Here is a 15,813-nt window from a genome sequence, read left to right as displayed (position 1 = left end):
TTGATAATATTTTTTTTAAAAAACTATCATTTTGAGATGGTTTACATCAATATTTTATGCACCGTTCATACCGTAAAATTTTACTATATATATGATTTTGGATGTGTTTTAAATGTCAACAAGCATGTTGTTTTAAATAATAATATTTTCTTAATTAATGTAAACATAGCTTTTTTATTTTATTTTATTAATTTTTTAAAATTTATTTTTTCATAATTATCTAATGGATGATATGAAACTATTTTATTATAAGGTTATTCACACGAATATCTTTGAATTTTTTACTTGATTTTACATTTTATTTTTGATTTCATTTCTGTAAACTCTTTAACTCTTTTCCTAATAAGCTTTAATTTTTTGTATCATGTTCCTCGTTCGCCTATATATATATTTGCATAATTTTCTTGATGATTTTCTGTTTAAAACAAGGTTTAAAAAATCAATATCGATGTAAGTATCGAAAGTTTAAAATATGAAAATTTTTATGAAAATATCGAAAACTATTGAATATCGATAAAAAATTATGAAAATTTGTTTTAACAAATGAAAATTTTTATTGAAACTTTAAAATTAACTTATTTAATCCATCAATTATCAAATTGATTATAAAACTTGCTAAAATATTGAATAGATGTTATATTCTTCTTAGTAAATTGATTTATAATAAGTATTAATGACAATAGATAAATTATTATTAATAAAAATATATCAAAAAATACATATATGAAAAAATTATTTATTAACTAAAATATATAAAACAATTATTACAATTATATTGTAGTTCATAAATGTCATCTTAATACCACATAAAACTTTTGGGTTGTTGAAAATTATCGGTTCCTTTCTTATTTTGATTTTGAGATGTGAAATGTGAGAAGTAATTATGAAAAGATGTATCTCTCTGATAATTTTGTATATAATTATTAATATGCCAACCATATAGATCTTGTATTATTGGTTGACTATGTGCATAACTACTACTTTATGATGATTGAGTTTGATATGTTATCTATGAGTTGTTACTTGATGACATTCTATAAATATTCATTAAATAAGGGTTATGAAAATTACTTCCAATCCTCATTGATCCAAAATTCATAGAAATCAAATCTTCTTCTTGTTGTGACATCTTCATGTATATGTTTCATTATCTATTTACTTACATCTGTAAAACAGATATTTCCGGCAATAAGATTTTTCAGGTTCAAAAATATAATCCACAATCTTTATATTTTGGTTTTATTGATATTCAATAAATAGAACCTATTAATGTTATTCAATTCAATTTATTCTAATTTTACTTATATCACTAAATGTTTAAAAGACAATTAAAGGGTAAAAAATTATTAATGAAGTTAATTTGATAAAAACTTTTACTAAATATCAATAATATATTTTCGAAATTTCAGTGGAAATTTCATGGAAATTTTAAAAATTTCTATGGAAATTATAAATTTTTTTTTAACTAAATTGTTGAGGATTTGATGAGGATATTTTTACGGAAATTTTCATGGAAATTTTGGTGAAGTTTTTAAAATTTCAATGGATATTATGGAAATTCTATCCATTTCCATTTTGAAATCTAAATTTTATTTCAATCCTTTAAAAAAAATAGAAATTTGGAGGAAATTTAGAGAAAATTTTGGATATTTAAACCATGGTTTGAAGTAGCCTAGTTAACAATGATTATGAGTGATAATTCTTAGATATTTAAGTTCAAGCACTTGGTGCTAAAATCTCCTTATTAATTTATCAAAATAAAAATAATAATAATTATAAAAGATTTAGTACTAGAAATAAATAGTAGCCAAGAAAAAATAATAATAATAAACAAATTTTCAATCAAATAGATTTTTTGTTTAAGGCTTGGTTTTAAATAGAGTAGAATAGCTTTTAATTCTTTTTTCAAGTCTTGTTTTTAATTCTGACTTTAATGTTGATTCATTGTATGACTTAAGTCATTTTATCAAAGGTTATTTGCACCAATGGTCCAATACCCTTGAATTTTACTTAGTTTTACATTTTACCCATTAACCTTTGATTTTATTACTGTAGCCCCCAAAACTATTCTAATGGTACAACTGCTGTACAAAACTCTTAACTCTTTTCCTAATTTTCCACTTCAATCCTTTTTATTCTCATATAGTACAACGAGGAAATAAAAAACATTTGCCTATTGTTAGCATTAAGGTTTTGGGGATTTGGCAACAAAGTAAATAGTAATAAATTTAAGATTAGGAAACTTGGGTGAGGAAGAAAAATTTATCCACCAATATATAATCAAAGAAATTTTCTTTGAAATCATTGCAAATATTAAACCAACCAACGATAGCAAACTTAGGTAGGCCACTGGAGGGGCAATCCTTAGTCTGCATGCTCCTCTCTTCCACCACTTGGGTATATTTTGGTTTCTTGAGCGAGATTTCGGTAAGGGTCTCAAAATCTTCAATGGTTTTCGTAGTATGTTTTTACCTGGCACAGAAAATGTGCAATGGGTTTTCTGACCAACAGGATGATTTGAGTGTAGAAAAAAAGTGTTGCGGGGATATATGGGTTTTAATGTGGAGGTAATTTGCAAAAGATTGAAATGAATTTAGAACCATCACTCTTTCTCTACTTTTTTCTTTGCTTCTTTTTTGTTATTTTTTTTATTTTTAAGTGACCGTGAGTATTAGAATCATATAAATATTCCAAAAGCTGTCTACATCCAAATATATTTTATGAGATAATTTAAGAGTTCTAGTTCTTGATATATATCTGACAAGGAGTAATTCTCCGATAAAGGAATCCTTTATTTAGTTAAATCATGGATGTTTATAGCTTAAATATTTAACTATTAAATAAAGTGATAATTAGTATTTAAATTCAAATTTAAAATCTTAGATGGGATCTAATAACCTTTGGTATTTATCATACAATCATTCTTTATTAAAATTAAGGAATTCCTGACTCGAGAATTCTTGATCTAATAAGTGTATATATATTTTTAATACATATTTCTAACTTTTGGTTCTGTTTCTAATCCTAGCTATTTCTAGCTTTGAATAGAATATTAATGAATAAAGATATCAGGTGTTTGATAATCCAATTTACTGTGCGTTTCTAGTTTAATCTTTGTTCATTTTTTCTTTTTAATGGGTTAAAAACTTTATTTATGCTTTTAAATGACTGTGAAATAAAAGATGGAACAGAGAAGGACAAATGGGATGCTCAACTTGTATTCCTGTAATTAGATGATGTTGTATCTTTGTAGGATCAATATTAGAATGAGTTATACCGTCCAAATATTTTTTATTTCACCATCGTACTTTTGTCATATGATAAGAAAATAGATCCTATGCACTTCACATGCCGCATAACGAGAGGAAAGGAACAATTTTAGGGTTTTATATAGTAATTACATCGTCAAATAGTTTGATAAGCCACAATGATGAAATTAAAGTTTAGAGAGCAAAATGCAAAACTAGATAAAGTTAGGGGACATTGTTGTAACTTACCCTTTTATCATTACAAAATTTTATAAAAAAATTAAATTTAAATTAAACATATGTAGGTGCATTTTTCAAACGTTTTAAAGAATAAGTTTATCCTTCCCGGATAAACTAGGAATGATCCAATACTAAAGACGTCTTGTTAAGCAAAATATAGATGCTTAAAGGTCAGGGACATAATCAACATTCTACAAAGTGTTGATATATATATATATATTTAGATGAACATTGATGATACAAGAAATTTTATTAGTTGAAAAGTAAAAATATATCTAGTTAGAAGGGGACATGATAAGTCAAACTTCTTAATATGCATATAGATTGCCATTGTACAATAACTTTAAAAAAAAAAAAAAAAATCAACAATAACATAAGCAACAATAACTTATGATAATAAAAAGAGTAAATCAACTGCAACATAAACAAAAATAACTTATGATAATAAAAAGAGTACAATGTAAATACAATAAATATAATAAAACTTTGTGATCCACATAAAGATTGATATAAACAAAACATAAAATATACTTATTATAATGATAAAAAATCTGGTAATCACGATTTTAATATGTGTTCATAGTTAATTTTAAGAATGAACAAATCTTTAGGGTCTAATTGGCCCAAATGCAATCTCAATAATTTTACTAATTTTCACAAGTATGAAGAAGTTCTTAAGTTACTATAGGTTTAATTTGGTTGTCACAATATCAGGGTAAAGAGTCTAAGTTAATTTATTTTAATAAATGGGTAAACCACTTGGGGGGTTCATAATCCATATTTATAAGATAAATTAACTAATGCAAATTGTGATATTTTCCAAAAAAAAGAAAAAAACATTGGCCCAAGATTTTTAAACAAAACGCGTTAAGAAACAACCTTAAAACCCTTTCCTCACATGCTTTAGGGCCAAACAAGACAAGGCCCATTCTCTTCACACTCTTGGTCAAGGAAGGTTAACTTTTGTTTTTCTTTTTCTTCATGAGGCTTAAAAGTCCAAGATCACTCCACATATCTTTTGCAGAAAAAGAATCTTCTCCATTTCTTTATTCATTTTATTATTTAAATTCCACATGGCATTTTCGTAAAACAAAATCCAAGTCTTCTTGCATAAGAAACTTTCAGGTTAAGAGAAGCCCATGTGACCTTTGCTCTTACTCCTCTTAATGCCACCTTTTCTAAGGATCAATCTAGTGATCTTTAGTATTTTTGTTTTTGGCAAGAGCATCTCTCTTTAACCTTTAAAAAGGAAACAATCACAAGAATTGTAAAGTGGTTTTTTATATCCATTCCTTCACCTTTGTTGATAAAATTATACATAATATATGAATATATACGTGGAATGAAAATATAAACAAAAATACAGGAAATTGATAAAATAAAATTGAGAACCTGTATGTTCTTAGCTTTAATCTTGTTGAAAAATCGTCCAAGGCCTGTGTGGTACTATAGTTTCTTTAAGACAATTTCTGTTCCACCGGTGCAGATGTTTTCCCGACGGTTGTCTCCCAGGATATAACGGATTCTGAAACCTTGGACTCGATACCACCAAGATTTTCCTTTGAACATTCGATGCACCTTTGCTTTACCACACTCAAAAAGATGCCAAGAATGCAGAAAACTTTTTTTCTCTATTTTTTCCCAAAAAACCCGTAAGGGAGTAAAATGAAAAGCTGATTCTATTTCCTGAATTCTTTCACTTTTTCCAAAAATTTTTGTCAATTCCAAAATCCAAAACAGAATACATTAAATGCAATTAAAGCCCAATAGACTACATATCATTCACACCTGTTGATTAAAAAAAAAAGTTCACAATTCCCCACATGAATGATTTGACTATTTGGACTATGCAAGACTCTGGTGGCAAAGCTTTATGGTTGGAACCTGTATAGGATATATAGATGTTATTCTTTGAACCTTCTTTTGTGAGATTATATCTTCTTTACTGACTAATGGTAGATGCGATATCTTTGAACTATTTTGTTGTTTATGTAAATGATAACATAGTTCACACAGATTCCTTCTTGGTACACTTCAGTTTTCACTGTTGTCTTCATTTTGGCCTTGAACATCTGTCTGGTTCTACGAGAGTTTCTAAAGAATTGTATCCTTAACAATTCTTCTTTGAAGTGGCTACTCTTTTCTCTCACATAAGTGATTCCTTCTTACAATGTAATCAGCATCACAATGCAAAGATTACTAAACATACACTTACAGGAATCATTAAAAGCATACTTTATGCTTAACCTCTTTTTATCACTGTTTCATCATACGAATGGGTAGAGGATTAACCCTCGTAGTGAACCATACCAGTCTTTACAATTTCGTTGTCCCATTGAACCTAGATATTGGGATATCCAGTCAACTAGGTTGGGTTTCCATTATATCGACTTTACTCACGGGCTTTAATCCCATTCCCCTCGATGATTTCTCAACTAATTCTCTATTTAACCCTTTGGTTAGCGGATTCACAACGTTATCTTTCGACTTTACATTATCTATCGAGATAACTCCAGTTGAGATGAATTGTCTTATGGAATTGTGTCTACGACGAATGTGTCTAGAGTTTCCATTACACATCACATTCTGTGCCCTGCTAATCGCAGATCGACTATCACAATGTATATTTATTGCTGGCATAGGTTTAGGCCATCTCAGAATGTCCTCCAAAAATTGGCCTAGCCATTTTGCCTCTTTACCACATTTATCTAATGCGATGAACTCAGATTCCATCATGGATCGAGCTATTACTGTTTGTTTTGAGGACTTCCACGTTACGGCTGCACTTGCCAATATAAACACATAGCCAACCACTAGTGGATTTTGAATCATTGATATCTGATATCCAGTTAGCATCACTATATTATTTTAATACAGTTGGATATCTTGTATAGTGCAGTCTATATTCACGAGTATATCGTAAGTATCTTAATACTCTAATGATTCTTTTCCAATGATCATCATTCGGATTATTCGTGTATCTACTCAGTCTACTTATAGCGTATGTTAAGTCTGGTCTTGTACAATTTATTAAGTACATCAGACTTCCAATCACCCTTGTGTATTCCACTTGAGATACACTTTTTTTCCTTTATTCTGGATAAGTGTAAACTCACATCAATGGGTGTTTTGGCTATACTAGTATCATCTTTACTAAAATTAGCTAGTATTTTATCTACATAATGTGTTTGACTAAGAATGATTCTATTCGAAGTCTTCATGATTTTCATTCTTAAAATCACATCTGCAAGCCCCCATATCTTTCATATCAATTTGGATTTCAACATTGTTTTCATAGTTTGGACCATATTGTCGTCATTACCTACTATGAGTATGCCATCTACATACAAACAAAGAATGACATATCCATTCTCCGTATTTTTTACGTAGATACATTTGTCACACTCATTTATTTTAAATCCATCACTAAGTATGGCATTATCAAATTTTTAATGCCATTGCTTTGGAGCTTGTTTAAGTTCATACAAGGACTTCGCCAATCTACAGACTTTTTTTTTCCCCTGCTGTGGAGAAACCCTCGGATTGCTCCATGTAGATCTCTTCATCAAGATCTCCATTAAGAAAGACTATTTTCACATCCATTTGATGTACTTTAAGATCTCGCAATGCAGCGATCGCCAGTACCATCCTTATGGAATTTATTCTTGTCATTAGAGATTAAGTATCAAAATAATCAAGGCCTTCTTGTTGCTTGTGTCCTTTAATTACAAGCCTTACCTTGTATTTGTCTATAGTTTCATCTGCTTTCATCTTCTTTTTAAAAATCCATTTGTAATCCAAGGGTTTACAACCTGGTGTAAGACCTACTAACTCCTAAGTGTGATTTTGCAATATAGAATTTATCTCATTTTTTACAGCTTCTTTTCACAAATTCCGTTCAGGAGAATTTATAGTCTCTTGGAAGCTTTAAGGTTCACCTTTCTAGCATATAAGTAAGAAAATATGGACCGTAGGATTTTTCTGTTCTTACTCTTTTGTTACGTCTAAGTTCTACCTCAGTCTCAACATTAGTTTCTTGTTCTTGATTACTATCATGATTATTTTCATCATTAGTATTATAAGTTCATTTAGACGAATTCGGTCCTTCTTCCATTTTATACGGAAAAATATGTTCGAAAAATGATGTACTTCTCAATTCCTTTATCGTATTCTCATGTATATAAGGAATTTCTGACCTATACATGAGAAATTGCTATGCACTACTATTTTGTGCATATCGTATGAAGACGCAATCAATTGTTTTTAGACCTATCTTCACTCATTTTGGAGTTGGTACCACAACTTTTGCTAGACACCCCCACACTCGTAAGTAATTACAGGAAGGTTGTCTTCTTTTCCATAACTCATAGGGTGTCTTTACTTGGTTCTTTCGGGGCACTTTATTTAAAAGGTCATTTGCCGATAAAATGACTTTCCTCCACAAGTTCTAAGGTAATCCAGAACTTATCAGCATTGCATTCATCATTTCTTTCAAAGTTCTATTTTTCCGTTCAGCCACACCATTTGATTGTGGCGAATATGATGGAGTGACTTCACGTATTATGCCCTACTGAGCACAATACTCTCCAAATGGAGTCACATACTTTCCACCATGATTACTTCTGATCACTTTAACTTTTTGATTAAGTTGATTATCAACTTCTGTTTTATAGAGAATAAATTCCTCTATAGCCTCATTCTTGCTCTTAAATAAGTATACATAGCAATATTTCATGCTATCATCTATATAGGTGATAAAATACTTATTACCATCTTTAGTTAGTGTAAACTTTAAATCACATACATCATTATGTATTAAATCCAATGGTTCATTATTTCTTTCAATTGTATGATATGATAACCTTGTTAATCTTGCCTCTACACAAGTTTCACACTTATGTTTGGAATCAATATCAAATGTGGGAATATGATTCAAGTTAATTAACCTCCGCAGAGAATTAAAATGAATATGACCTAGTTTACTATGCTACAAAATGGAAGACTCAAGCAAGTAAACGGAAGAACTACTAGTTTATTCATTACATTTAATTTGAACATTCCATTGACTATATAGCCTTTTCCCATAAACATCCCATACTTGGACAAGATAACCTTGTCAGACTCAAACAATAAGTGAATACCATGTTTGCTTAGCAGTGATCTAGACACAAAATTCTTTCAAATGTCTGGAACATACAAAACATTATTCAGAGTCAGATCCTTCCCAGAGGTCATCTTCAGGACAATCTTGCTCTCCCCGTGGATTTTTGAAGTGGCAGTTACCCATGAACAACTTCTTCCCATTAGCACTTGGTTCAAAGGATGTGAACATGCTCTTATCTGCACACACATGGCGGGTTGCACCTATATCTATCCACCATTCTCTAGGATTAGATTCCACTAAGTTCACCTTAGAGACAACAACACTTAGGTCAATCTCATCAACTTCTCTTGTGATATGCTCCATCATCGTTGCCTCTTTGTTCTTCTTTCTCTTCGGCAGTCTACAATTCGCCACTCTATGATTCATCTTGTCATAATTGAAATATTTCCCTTGAAACTTGGCATTCTTGGAGATGCCTCCTTTAGGCCCCAACTTGAAATTTTTTTTAGGTTTTTTTGTCTTATTCTTGGACTTACTTTCTTGCTCCATAACATTGGCCTTCACCACAGCCTTCATGGATCTTCTATCAGACCTCCTATTGTCATCTTCAGTTTGAAGCTTGCCAATAAGAACCTCCATATCCATCTCTTTTCTTTTGTGGTTGAGATAATTTTTGAAGTCTCCCCAACTATGAAGCAGCTTCTCTATCATAGCAACAACTTGAAAGGTTTCATTGATGAACATTCCTTCGGCAAGAAGTTATTTAATAAGCACTTGCAACTCATATACTTGACTTATTAGTAGCTTGGTATCCACCATCATGTAGTCCAAGAATCGACCTATAACAAATTTTGTGGACCCAGCATTCTCAGTCTTATATTTCCAGTCCAAAGTTTCCCGCATCTCTTTCGCTGACTTCGTGCCATAGTACACTCTATACAGGGCATCAGATACACCATTCAGGATATAATTCCGATATAAATAATCGAAATTCTTCCATGCATCCACCGCCGTCAGAGTCTCTTTCACTCTCTTCACTATTTGGTGGTGCGTCTTTAGTTAGGAACCTCACAAGGCCCAACGAAGTCAAGTAAAACAACATCTTATATTGCCACCTCTTAAAATTCGCTCCATCAAACTTCTTAGATCTCTCTGCATGATTTGCCGGAGGAAGCACTTGAAACACAGAAGTTTGAGCAAACACTTGTGCAGCAGGCACATCTCCACTTGCCATTTCTGTAAAATCACAAAAAACAGAGATCAATTAGTTGTTATTTTCTATCTTTACAAACTAATTAAAATCAATTTCCAATAGGAAAACATATAAAAATGTTATTTTTAGGGTTTCTGTATATAACACAAAAATTATTGTATACATCCACAAAAATGCTTTATACATCTACCAAGGCTGACATCATTAATTATATAATAATGACATCATCAATGATGTCACTGCCATATGTAACTATTGCTGGCGTGTAATCGTGCTGACGTGTCACAGCAACATAGCACATGCTGACCTGGCGCCCCTGCCACATCATCACTGTTGATGTGGTTTTTGATATGTCATCATAATGCTGATGTGTCATTCGAGCCATGTCATCACTTTGCCAACGTGGCATTGCCATGTGTCATTCCTCGGTTGATGTGGCATCTGCCACATGTCCATCGACTGACATGGCAGTAGACATGTCTACTAACGTCCATAATCATCTCCACGTGGCAGCACATGTGGTACTACCCTAACCGACACGTGTCACCACATGAGTCTGACATGCGTCACATGTATCAGGTCGACATGTGGCATCTCCATCATGTGACACATGGCGTAGTCTAAGACCGACACGTGTCACTTGTAACAAGTTGACACCTGTCACCCTTAGTGCTCGACACGTGGCACAATGATTGGTTGACACGTGGCCTAGCCACCGTGCACCATGTCACCTCATCTCGCCATGTGGTGCTATCTCAACCTGACATAAGGCAAGCCCAGAATTGGTTGGGCTGGTTTTCTCGTGGGCTTGGGTCTGAAATGCATCTAAGTCTTGAGTTGAACAGTAGTTTGTTCTAACCATGTACTGGGCTTTGAAACTGGGCCAGATCTATACCCATATCCGTTTCTCTGACTCGTTAACCCGTTTTCTAACCCATCTTCAATCTTCAGCTAGGTTTTCTTGACCCATTTTACTGATAAACGGGTTTTTTGACCCTGTTTCAATTTTTCAACCATTTTTTATGATTTTGACGACGGATTGAAGGAGAAATAGTATTTGTCTCAGTTTCATTTAATCCCATGTTATTTGACTCACAACAAAATGGTGAGTCCATATTAAGAAAATGCCACATACTAAATAACATATTTTTAAAATATATTATACAAGGAGATCAGTTCGGTTCAATATTGTTGGTTTTTTAACTTTAGAAATTGATCCAATTTGGTCCAAATCGGTTTTCTATAAATACCAATTGAATTAATCCAATTACGGATTAGATTACCGATCTGATTATATTGGATTTGATTGGATGCATTGGACAATTCGGTTGGTTCTATTGTGCCACTGGCATACAGAACCTCAACCAAGGCAAGCAAGATGCAAGCTTTAATGATGTTTGGAATGATGTGGAATGAGAGCGAAACAAAAGAAAAGTCATAAATCATGCATGTGGCTTAAGGCAAGGTAAGTGTAAGTTCCAGTAAAATCTGACTCTTGCTTTACCTAGTAATAATTACCACTTTTCTCAAAATATTTTTAGAAAATGAAGAGATATCAATTTTGATTTGCACGTAAATTGATTGGTGATTGATACAACATTGTATGGATCCAAAAACTTGATTGTATCGAATCAACAAGCATACGAATCGCTCAATTAATAATGTAAGTGAGTTTGAGTAAGGATTGCTCAAGTAATAATGTAAGTAAGTTTGAGTATTATTCCACTAGGATTGATTGTTAGTCTTTTTAAAAATTTTAGTAAGTACTAGAGCTTTTCACCAATTTATTTTTTGAAGAAATTTAAATTCAATTCTAAAAAAAAAAAAAAAAAAAACAAATAAAATGCAAAGCTAAAGAAATGAAACCAATACCACACAAATATTTTTGAAATTTATACATAAAATTCTAAGACCTAGAATTAACTTGGATCCAACATATGACTACTTAATTTGGCAATTAATGACTGATTTCCTCTCTAACTATTAACAAAGGTTTTTTTAATTTCATTCACTCTCTCTCTCTTTTAAAGTAAGTAAAATATATGGAAAATTAACTCAAATTGAAATCTCGTTTTAATTTCACCTATTAGCATTCAATTAATTCATTTTCCAATTATCCAAGCCAAATTGGTTTTATCAAACTCAATTCTAGCCAAAATTAAGGTTGCCAAAGAAAAAGGCTCTCTTAAGCTCAGTTTGTTCTCAGATTATGTTTACCTAGTTCTCAATTTACTAAATAGGCTTTCCCAAGTAATTAATCTAAACAATACTGAATAAAATTCTCATTCTAGTTAGGTAAGATTATCAATTAATCCAAGGAAGCACAAACAATTTGAAAGAAACTAAACAATAAAGAAACCAAATTAATTCATTTTTTCAAAATTCAAGCTACATTAAGATCCTAGATTAAAGATCTAGCGTTCGTAGAAATAAAAACAGCAAACACAAAAACATAATAGAATCCTACGTATTCAAACTTTGTCTTTACAAAATACCAAGAATTACATTAAAAATAATCAAGAAGTATAAATAAGAGATGAGGAATAAGAGAAATCTTAATAGGTGATGGCTTTTTCAAGAAACCCAAAACCTTAGCTTCTTCAAGAATCCTCCAGATAAAGGAGCTTCTCTCCCTAAAATTGCTTTCTCTTTCTAAATTGTGGTGTTTCCATGCTAAATAATTTCTCCCAAGTCTTACCTGTTTTGGGATAATATAGCCACCTTTTTCAAAAGCCTCTTTAATCCTTACCCTATTAAGCTTAATTTCCTCTTTTAATATCTATAAAATGGTTTATAAAGAGGCACATTAAAGTCACATGCTTCATTAACGACTAAGTCTCATCCAATAATTAGCAAAAATTGAAGACCAATAGGGAAAATCAAGTGTAATTGGTGTGTACACCCATTGGAATGGACTGTACACACCACCTTGTCATTGTGATGTGCCAAAATCATTGTGTGCACTCCCTCAGGGACACTGTAATTTTTGCTTTTGGAAGGCTAAATATGACTTTTTTTCCTTGGTTTATAGGGTAGTTGCTTAATTTTTTGATTGACTCTCAAGAAATGATCCAAATATGCTCCAAAACTTTAATCTTTTAGAAAATATTCATCAAAATCCTCAATTAAAGCTTTCCCTACAAAAAGATAACAAAACATATAAAAAATAACAAAAAACTCGGGTAAATAAACTAACATTTAGGTTTAATATGCTACATTAGTGAGTAAAATGCTCATTAATCATACTGATGTGCTTTACTTCCCCCCCCCCCCCCCCCCCCCCCCCCCCCGCAAAAAAAAAAAAAAAGAAGTGACTTTTTTTTTTTCAATATGTGTTGAACACCAAAAAGGCTTCGAGCCTCATCACACTCTTTTCTTTTAGAGAAGTTCGAGACCATACTTCTTTTATTCAGATTAGGCCTATAATAACCTACTTACGTCCAAAAAAATTTTCTTCAACCCAAACCTCAAAGCTTTTCAAATTTAGTGTTCGTTTGGTATAGCTAATGAAAGTAAAACTTTAGTTTGTAGAGTTTTGTATAATAGAATTTTTTTTTTAAAAAGAGTTTTTATTAAAAAGCTAATAAGTGTTTGGCTATAAATAAAAAAGTTCCATTAGATGCTCATTATGTCTCTTATATAAGTTTAAAAAAAAAGAAGCCTTTTTTAAAGAAGCTTCTCTAAAATAACTTAGAAAAACTGTTTTTTTGATCAACAAGTACTTGTTAATTCTTGCCAAACATCTTTATTTTTTAACAAATATGCTTTTGGTCTTCAAATAGAATTTTTGGCTAAAAAAAGCCTTGCCAAACAGACCTTTTATATATATATATATATATATAGGTTTATTTATTTATTTATAAAGGCACAGATTAAAATTATTCTTGTCTAAGAATGCCCCAAATTTCACAAACTTTTATAAATCAAAATTGGTTGTGTTAATTCTTGACCAAGAGTTGAGAGAGCTTGGGTGTTATCTTATTGGATCCCAAATCACCTAAACATTTCCTTTAGGTCAAGGAAGGTCATCTCTTGTTTTTCTTTTTTTCATGAGATTCAAAGGGCCTGCAATAAATCCACATACCTTTTCTAGAAAAGTATCTTCCTCCATTTCTTTTTTCATTCTATAATTTATATTTTAAATGACATTTTGTATATAAAAAAAAAAATTTCCTAAAGTCTTTTTGCACAAAGAATCTTCATGTCAAGATAAGCTCATATGACCTTTGTTCTTATTCTATTCTTCTTAAGAATGGATCTATGGACCTTTAGTCATTTCCTCTATCTTCTTTTAAACCCTAGAAATTGTAAACAATAATAAGAAACGTAAAGTGGTTTTTTTTTCTCCATCCCTAACCCTATTCTATTTTTTTTTTTCTTCTGGCAAAGTTCGTTTCCTTGAATGACAGTGAATGTCATCTCCCCCTATATAAACTCAATTCTTTCTCTCTAGGGAGGATCCTTCTCCAGTACTTAGAACATATTTTCTAGCTTTCAAAGCATTTCCAAATCTTAAAAAATAATAATAATAATAAAAAAAGCATAGCTCATCTAAACATTCTTTCCCTAAGTAAGAATATATACATGTCTACCTGTAAGAAAAATATACCTGCCCATAGATAGACATATTTGCCCATAGTATAGATTTGTCTGCCCATAGAACAGTTTGATGATTCAATCTTTAAATATCATCTCCCCAACACTTATTCTATACATCATTAAAGTATTTGACTAATTGTACATCATAAGTCTTTTAAGGTTGTTCATGATTTGGGTTTCTCTAATCATTTCCATTCACTTCACTGTGTGCTAGGCAAGACACAAATTATTTTTTTCAACTCTCTCTCTCTCTCTCTTTCTCTCTCTTGTCACAATACTTTAATATTACTTTCCTTTATCCCTCTTTCTTTTTTGTGTTTCCATTGCAACTTTGAGTTTTGCGTAAATGGTTACCTTATTGCACTTTATGTTTGTTGTATTATATTATTAATGTCATTATTCTCTTAGAGTTTCTTGGTATATTGTTGCAAATTAAACCTTGATGCCAATTTTGTAATTTAAAAACTAAATATTGAGGATAAAATATCCTCATTATATTTATAATGTTGATTATGTTATACTAAATAAATAAATTATATAAGTTAAATTGACAAATAATATATATATATATTATGAAAAACACAAATAATATGTTATTAGAATAAACTAAAACTAATATAAAAATTAGTATAAATGAGAATATAAATAGATTTTACAAACTTTTGGCTGCATTATTATATTATCCAAATATCAAGAAAAAGAAGTAACAAAAATTTATAAAATACGAAAATTCAAATAACGAATTCAAAGTTTTATGTATTTCTTCTAGAAGGTAATATTTAATTTTCAATTTTTTTAATCAAAAATTATAGTTACATTTATGCCTTTAGATATGGGAAGTGGAGACCATGAAATTTTTATCAATTTTTTGTAACTATTTTAGTTTTATATTAAAATTAATTATTTATGATCTATATTCTTATTTGATGAATTGAGGATTGAGATGCGATAAATAATATTATTGACTAAGTTAGATGATTTAGTCAATGTCTTATTACTTTGACAAATATAAAATTGGTAGTTGATTTGAGTGTTACTATTATTGCTATTTTTGCTTTTTTACTATGCTTAATATAATAAATTGAAAGATTATTTTACTTCTTGGTTTTATACAACCAATTATACATTTATAATTTTTCATAAATACTTTAGTATTTATATCTTTAGTATATAACAAAGTTTTGAGAATTGCAAATTACTACTTTGTAGTGTTTTATTGTATTTCCATGCAAATTTTTAATTTTATTGTTTTTTAAGTTAACATGTTATGATAATTATATGCGTATTCAAATGTAAGACTCATTTTGTTATTCTTAATTGTGTATTTTTACATTTTCGATAGATAAAATTTTATTGTACGGTCTACATTTATTCAAGAAATAATTTATTGAACCCAGCATGAATACTAA

This window comes from Ziziphus jujuba, chromosome 4 (genome assembly GCF_031755915.1).
Source record: "Ziziphus jujuba cultivar Dongzao chromosome 4, ASM3175591v1".
In the NCBI taxonomy this organism is placed as follows: domain Eukaryota; kingdom Viridiplantae; phylum Streptophyta; class Magnoliopsida; order Rosales; family Rhamnaceae; genus Ziziphus; species Ziziphus jujuba.
Note: the sequence above shows the minus strand (reverse complement) of the source record.